Consider the following 8,654-nt stretch of genomic DNA (forward strand, 5'->3'; position numbering starts at 1 on the left):
GGAACTAGCTTTCTCAAGATATCAGCAAGATTTTCATGAGTACTAATCTTGCATACCTTCAGTTTACCTTGCTCAACAATGTCTCGGACATAATGATATTTGACATCAATGTGTTTTGTTCTCTCATGGAACATCTGATCCTTAGTGAGGTATATGGCACTCTGACTGTCACAAACCAAGTTAATGCAAGAATTATCTCCACAAAGCTCACCATACAAACCTTGCAAACAAACTAATTCTTTACATGCTTCTGCAATAGCCATGTATTCTGCTTCAGCGGTAGACTGAGCAACTACTTGCTGCAATGTTGTCCTCCAACTCACGGCACAACCACCAACTGTGAACACATAACCTGTAAGGGACCTCCTCTTGTCCAAATCGCTGGAAGCAAAATCTGAATCCACATAGTCAGCTAGTTCCTCACCAGTCTTGCCGAATTTCAAACAAGCATTGGAAGTGCCATGAAGGTACCTGAAAATCCATTGAACCACCTTCCAATGTTCTTTACCAGGGTTAGCCATGTATCGAACGACCAAACTCATTGCAAATGACAAATCGGGCACAAAACACACCATGGCATACATTAAAGAACAAACAACACTGGAATATGGAACTTTTGACATATACTCAAACTCTTCATCATTACTAGGACAATGAGAAGATGATAATTTGAAATGAGGAGCAATGGGAGTACTTACTGACTTAGCATCATGCTTGTTAAAACGATAAAGAACTTTCTTAATGTAACTCTGCTGACTAAGAAATAACAAACCAGAATTTCTGTCCCTCGTAATCTCCATACCTAGAATTTTCTTAGCAGCACCAAGATCCTTCATCTCAAACTCACTACTTAATTGTGCCTTTAAAGTAGTGATCTCTTTCTTGCCCTTGGCAACAATCAACATATCATCAACATATAACAACAAGTATATTGGTGATCTATCACCAAATTTAATGTAAACACAACTATCATATGCAGACCTCTTAAATCCATATCATAAATGAATCAAACCTTTTATACCACTGTATGCGAGATTGTTTCAAACCATATAGGGACCTCTTTAACTTGCAAACAAATTTCTCCTTACCAGGCACAATGAAACCTTTTGGTTGGTCCATGTAGATCTCCTCGTCCAATTCACCATGCAGAAAAGCAGTCTTGACATCTAACTGGGCAAGGTCAAGATCATGCATACCCAACAATACCAAAAAATGCATGAATGGAACTATGCTTGACAACTAGAGAGAACACATCATTATAATCAATACCTGGTATCTAACTGAAGCCCTTAGCCACTAACCTTGCCTTAAACCTCGCGGGCTCACTAGTAGACAAACCCTCCTTTCTTTTGAAGATCCATTTGCAGTGAACAGTCTTCTTTTGTTTAGGCAAGCTCACAACATCCCATGTGCCATTTTCTCAAGTGACTGTATCTCTTCCTGCATAGCAGCAATCCACTTCTCATGGTCACCGGAAACAACTGCTTCGATGGCTCATGGATGTTCTTAACCTGTTTTGCACAACTGAAAGCATAATGAATAATGTTACACTCTTCAATTAGGCGGTTAGTTTTCTTAATGACTCTCTTGCTCCTGCTATCTGCAAGAGACTGAACCCGTCACTGCAAAACAGAGGGTGGGTGTCGCACAACATCATCATTGTGGACCTCTGTATCTGGAGCATCATCAACATTGTCATCAACCTGTGCATCTGGAGCAACATCATCATTATCACCAATTACATGTTCCTCCTCATCAAGGTGCTGCACCTGCACAGTAACTCATTGTGGCTCTACATCAAAAGTATATGTGGACAGATCATCATGATACATAACAGATTCATTGAAAACAACACTCCTCTCACAAAAACCTTATTAGTTTAAAGATTCCATAACTTGTATCCTTTTACTCCTGAACTGTATCCAACAAACACACACTTAATAGCTCCAGGCTCAAGTTTTCCATTATCAACGTGTGCATATGCAGTGCAACCTAAAACTCTCAACTGTGAATAATCAGCTGGTGTACCAGACCATACTTCAATGGGGGTTTTCTTATTAAGTGGAATGGATGTTGACCTTTTGATGAGGTAGCAGGCGGTGGAGGCGGCTTCAGCCCAAAAACGCTTGCCCATGCGAGCATTGGACAACATGCAAACGAGCCCTGGAGATGATGGTTCTGTTCATGCGCTCAGCCACACCATTCTGTTGAGGAGTGTATGGGATGGTGTGGTGACTGACGATCCCAAGTTTCTTCAATAACTGTTAAAAGCTTTTGAACAGAATTCCATACCATTGTCAGTACGAAGTATTTTTACCTTCCTCTCAGTTTGCCTTTCTACCATAACTTTCCTATCCTTAAAGGTATCAAACACATCATATTTATTTTTTAGAAAATAAGGCCAAAATTTTCTGGAGTAATCATCAATAATTGTAAGCATATAACGAGCACCAGCAAGCGAGGGTTTACAGGAAGGACCCCGTAAATCAGCATGTACATAATCTAATATACCTTCTGTGGTATGAACAATAACATTGAACTTTACCCTCTTTTGCTTACCAAAAATGTAGTGCTCACAAAACTTCAACTCACTTACATTGCACCCATCCAGAAGTTCTCTCCTAGTCGATTCTGCCATGCCAAGTTTACTCATATGCGCAAGACACATATGCCAAATATTAGTTTTACTGGATTTATCAGAAGTAACAGTAGCAACAGCAGTACTAGTAATAGTGCTTCCTCTAAGAACATATAACTTAGCAGAATTCATGTCACCTATCGCATGAACGAGGGAACCTTTTGTTTCCTTCAACACTCCACCTGAACCGAAGTGCTTGTACCCTTTGACGTCAAGAGTACTCAGCGAGATGAGGTTTCTGGCCATGCCTGGTATGTGTCTCACATCTGTCAACGTGCGTATCATGCTGTTATGTGTCCTGATCTGAACAGAACCAATGCCCACAACCTCACGTGGGTTGTCATCTCCCTTACACACAACATCTCCACTCTGCACAAACTCATAAGTACTGAACCAATCTCTGTTACAGGATATATGAAACGAACAGGCAGAATCAAGTATCCATTCATCATGACATGAAACACATCCAGCAAAAACAACTAAAGCATCATCTCATTCAGACCTATTACCAGATGTAACATTAACCTTGCCATCACCATTGGATTTATTTTTAGGTTTCCACATACCGTTCCTCTTGTCCTTATTTTCCAGCATCCAACACTCATCAATGAGGTGACCCTCTTTCTTACAGTACCTGCAGAATTTGTCCTTCCCAGATCTTCCGGACTTTGAACAACCTCTATCGTTCTTGCTTTTATCTCTGTTGTTGTTGTTGTTGTTGTTGTTGTTGTTGTTGTTGTTGTTGTTGTTGTTGTTGTTGTTGTTGTTGCTGTTGTTGTTGTTGTTGTTGCTGTTGTTGTTGTTGTTGCTGTTGTTGTTGCTGTTGCTGTTGTTGTTGTTGTTGTTGCTGTTGTTGTTGTTGCTGGTGTTGCTGTTGTTGCTGTTGCTGTTGCTGTTGCTGTTGCTGTTGCTGTTGCTGTTGCTGTTGCTGTTGTTGTTGCTGTTGTTGTTGGTGTTGTTGTTGTTGTTGTTGTTGTTGTTGTTGTTGTTGTTGTTGTTGTTGTTGTTGTTGTTGTATTTTTTTCTACTCAGGCCTACCTCGTACCTGCAAAGCTTCACCTTTGGAGGATGATTCCTCAGATTGCAACATATATTTCATCTTTTCCTTCTGTTGAAGGGTCTCATATACTTCAGCAACAGTTAGTTCATCACGACTATATAATATGGTATCTCGAAAATTTGAAAAAGAATTAGGCATCAGAAATGATCTCCTTGAAGACCGAAAAGTGGTTTAGCACGGAACCACCTTCTTGCAACTTGTGCGTGAACAACTTTAGCTTCATGTGCATCTTACTGGTCAGATCCTTGGACATGTAGATCGACTCCAATTTCAGCCAGAGAGCTGCTCCAGATTTCTCCTCCAGCACTTCTTGCAAAATATTGTTAGATAGATGAAGATGAATCATAGACAAAGCCTTACAATCTCTGTGTTTCTAATCCTTGGTCCACGCCTTCGGTTCTTTTCCACGGAGCCATCTAGCTCCTCGTCCAGATCGAGATGCGCCAGGATAGCCCGCATATTCACCTGCCACAAGGAAAACCTCGTGTCGTACTCCAGCAGCGGTAGATCGAACTTCATCGATGACATGTCGTCAAAATCCTAAACAGAAACAAGGCTCTGATGCCACTTGTTAGAGATATGACATGCAATCGAACACGATGAAGAACAAAAACAAGCAAGGGACACAAGATTTTAACGTTGGAACCCCTTCCACACGAAGGCAAAAAAACCCACAGGCGCCAGCCAGCCAAACTCCACTATATCGGGGGAGCTTATAAATCGCCGGGGATTTACAACTGATCAACCATCCCGTGCGGCGGCTTACAAGAGGTATATATAACACAGGTGACCTAGGTCAATACTGATCCATACCGTGGGGGGGGGGGGGGGGGACCCTCCCCACCCGCAGGCATCCCTGTCGGGGGCGGCCCACATGGCTAACTTCAAACTCACTACACTCCAGTTCGGTCCAAGCCTACCAGCGACGGGCCTCGCTCCGCTCGCTCGTCAGAAGTTAGCCTTTCTCTTTATACTTGAATTTGGAGCATAACATAACATGGCCGATGCACCCCCCGTGCGTGCGTCTCTGTGTGTGTCTTCCTTGGTGCCAGGTGTGTACTGGGTGATTGTGTGTATCTTTTGTGCGTGTCACGCCATCGCATGCGTGCATGTGTTCTTATATAAAAGAGTGTCGCACTATGCGATTCATATTCACACATGATAGTCGCCGGTTGCCCAGAATAAAGTTTGGTTGTGTGCAATTGCAATAGAGCAAATATCATCCACGGTAGTTGAACTTGCGCCATGAGCTCACTTTGGTCACTGTACATAAGAACTGGGTCAATACAGTCACTATATACAAGTTGAGGTGATTATGTGATCACTGGAAGCCGTATAGCTCCGTATTTATCTGAGTTGACTGGGCAAACACGTTGTGCGATAAAAGTTCTCTCTCCTCCTCACGCGGGTCCCACCAGCCCGTGATGGAGGAAAGGACAAGGGGTTTTATTCTCTTCTTTGTATCATGTACGTGGCATATCTGGAACACATACAAACGAATATGTAGGTATCATTTTTCACAATCCTATAATTTTAGAGACTGATTGTAGGTTGCGTCCCTTGGGAATGAAATAGTTGACAGGTCCACACTGGCCGATTTGAAAAAGGAAGCAAGGAGTTTATCAAACCTCATAAATAATTTCAAATATTCCAGGATTAATCATTCGGCTAATGTTGTGGCCCATACGATTGCAAAGTTTAGCTTCGATAATAGATTGGATGGTATGCTTATTAATGATGTTTTGCCCTGCGTGGTGAATTTGTAATGAAAGATTGTAATAACTTTCTTAATTAACTAATATATTAGGTGGTTTAAAAAAACAAATTAATTGTACATATTCCCCTAAAAAAATTATAGATTGTACATATATGTGGCTTGGGATCAAGTTGGGTCCATGGATATCATTCTACTTCCTTTTTTTAGCTAAGCATCCCGAAATCACTAATTGAGGAGTACTCTTTGCAAAGATCACTCCCACCTTCCCAGGTTGTGACAAGTGGCATGCTGCATCCGTGCCACTTGTCGCAACCTGTGAGTTTTTCCTTTTTTGTAGATCTGTTTACTCAAAACGTTTTATCTCACAAACGGTGCGTCCACATCTCGAACCGTTTTCACTGTTGAATTCCTGCATGGCAAGCGTACATGTTACAACAGCTTGCTAGATCAGTTATTCGACATGTCGCACCTTGCCCCATCATAAAGTTAGTAAGAGTACTTTTAAGAGCAAGTACAATTGGATGACATAGGCGGGCTGTAAGACTTTAAATAATATATTTGGATGAGTTGGGGGAGAGAGAAGAGGGAAGAGAAAAAAAGCAGGCTACTAATTAACAATCGACTGTGGCACGCATTCCTATACACTTTATGAGAGACAATGGTGGACCATGTATCAACAAAGTAGTATATATTTATATGTAACTATTGTACTTGTTGGTTATAACTTTGGCTATAAATGATATGGCAAGATCATATAGCCAAAAGCCGGCTATACCATGCTCTAAAAGGACATGTACATGCAGTTGTTGACGTAACGGTGAGTGCCAAACAGCCAATTGTTCACGTGGCAGTGCTTGCCAAACAGGTAGATGGATTGGTTGCCACTTGGAGGGATCCGTAAGTCGTAACCAAGAGTGTTGTTCGAACAATCCGAAGAAATTTAGCTTAGCTTGGACATTAGAAAAAAGCGAGGTCCACATGGATGTTGCCTTGTCACCATCGATGGAGCAATAGGGAATGTATCCGGTGCACCCGCACTTGTGGTGCTACCGGTGCAACGGATGCCATAGAATATTTTAAAAAATCTGAAAAAATTCTAGCATGTTAACACAACGTCAATGTATGATGTCAGAAAATTTCGTATAAAAATTTGAAATATTTTTTGAGATAAAAAATGACAAATTTGACATCAGTGTGATAATGGCCAAATCTAAAGCCCAAGTTATGTTATGTACTATTTGGTTGGTGTTGAATTTGTCATTTTTAATTTTTCAGTTATGTTTTGAATTTTGACTTGAAATTTTGTGACAACCTGCATTGATGTTGTGTGAGTGTGCTAATTGTTTTTCGGAATTTTTTGAACAATTTAAGACCACAATGTGAGTTTGATGCTACGGTAGCATCACAAGCTTCGATGCATCAGATATTTTTTCGGAGCAATCAGACGGTCAGGCTTGAGCATCGAGCTCACAATATGGAGGCTAAAACCCTCACTGACGTGTTGTGCAATAAAGGGTAGGTGAGAGGTCAAAGCATGGCACATGCCAGACGGAGTGACACTTGGCGTGTGCCAAGCCTAGAGTTGGGCTCCAAGAATTATGGGTGGCTCGGATGAGTCGACTGGATCATCCCATCCCTACCACCGCATTGGACATAGTACTCCTACTTAGCTAGGACAGTAACACACATTGGGCCTGCCTTTCGTGGCGTGGATCCCTACTGGTCTTCGTCTATTCCTATATCTTTCTATTTGAATTCCACCCCATTATTGCACTTCATCAATGCAACATGGAAAGGTCTCCTTAGCTTAGGTAGGATAGTGGCTTGATCACCCAAAATTGTGATGCAAAAACAGTTGTCCATATGAGAAAAACAGTTGCTCAAATGCAAAAACCACAATAGTGTCTACAATTAGTTTATACAGAAGTAATTTGCAAAATCCGGTTATGTGAATAGAACCGGATTGAGTGGTTCTGGCCTATCCTGCTGTTTAGCATGTGGTCTAGTGGCATGGAAAGATTAGCAATTTGGTACTACCAACAAATTAAATGCTCCTTCCGTCCCATAATATACGAACACTCTTATATTATGGGACAGAGGGAGTACAAAATAATTTCTGTTAGAACCAACCAAATTGGGATTAGACAAGAAAAGGAGATGTCTTGTTTTCTTACTGTTCAACTAATTAGTACTATTTAGTACTATTATTTCTTTAGTGTCAATGATTGGTACCTAGGATTCTTGACTGAATAATTAATTAGTGTCAATTGCCCACTATTGTTTTATGTTACAGTCGCAGTCATTCCCCCAGAAGGTGGTGCTGGACACCAAGACCGGGACCAATTTCCTTCACTGGCCGGTGGAGGAGGTAGAGACCCTCCGGTCCAACTCCACCGACCTCGGCAACATCACCATTGATCGCTGCCCCGTCTTCCCTCTCAACCGCCACCGCGCCATCCAGCTCGACATTGAGGCCTCCTTCCGCCTTGACCCACTAGACGTCGCCATTGCTAAGGAGGCCGATGTCGGGCTCAGTTGCAGCACTACCGGTGGCGCGGCGGGCCGGGGTGCACTCGGCCCCTTTGGCCCGCTCGTGCCCGCCGATGCGGGGCAACATGGCGGGTACACGGAGTGTACTGCCATCTACTTCTACGTCGGCAGAGGCCTCGACAGCGGCTTGCACACGTACTTCTGCCAGGACGATACACACTCATCCCACGCCAATGACATCGTCAAGAGGGTCATCGGGAATGTCGCGCCAGTGCTCGACGACGAGGAGCTATCCATTAGAGTGCTTCATGCTGGATCACTCCATTGTCGAGAACTTCGTGATGGGTGGGAAGTCGACTGTGATGTCAAGAGTGTACCCGACCGAGGCCATCTACGCCAACGCCAGCGTGCACCTCTTCAACAACGCCACCAGAGCCCGGGCCACTGCCACCAGCCTCGTCGTTCACGAGATGAACTCCTCCTATAACCAGTCCTACACAGCTTCGCTGTAAAAAGAAAACAAAAATTCTATAGCCCATCTTTTTTCTTAAAGGTGGTAGCACAATGTACATGTTTTCTTAGACAAATGAAATGAAAATGTCGCTCTTATAGCCTCTGCATCTTGCAATTGCACACAACCAAACTTTATTCCGGGCAGCCGGTGACTATCGTCTGAATATGAATACGGTGGCATAGCTGCAAAAAAAACCAATACATTGTACATATATCATTCTACTTTTTCTTTGCTA

General features: G+C 42.6%; 1 pseudogene; it reads left to right on the forward strand.

The window, feature by feature from the left end:
• Window positions 1-2,132: 2,132 nt before the first annotated feature.
• Window positions 2,133-8,417, forward strand: LOC109762852 (sucrose:sucrose 1-fructosyltransferase-like; annotated as a pseudogene).
• Window positions 8,418-8,654: the final 237 nt, after the last annotated feature.

Source organism: Aegilops tauschii, chromosome 6 (genome assembly GCF_002575655.3).
Source record: "Aegilops tauschii subsp. strangulata cultivar AL8/78 chromosome 6, Aet v6.0, whole genome shotgun sequence".
Classification (NCBI taxonomy): Eukaryota; Viridiplantae; Streptophyta; class Magnoliopsida; order Poales; family Poaceae; genus Aegilops; species Aegilops tauschii.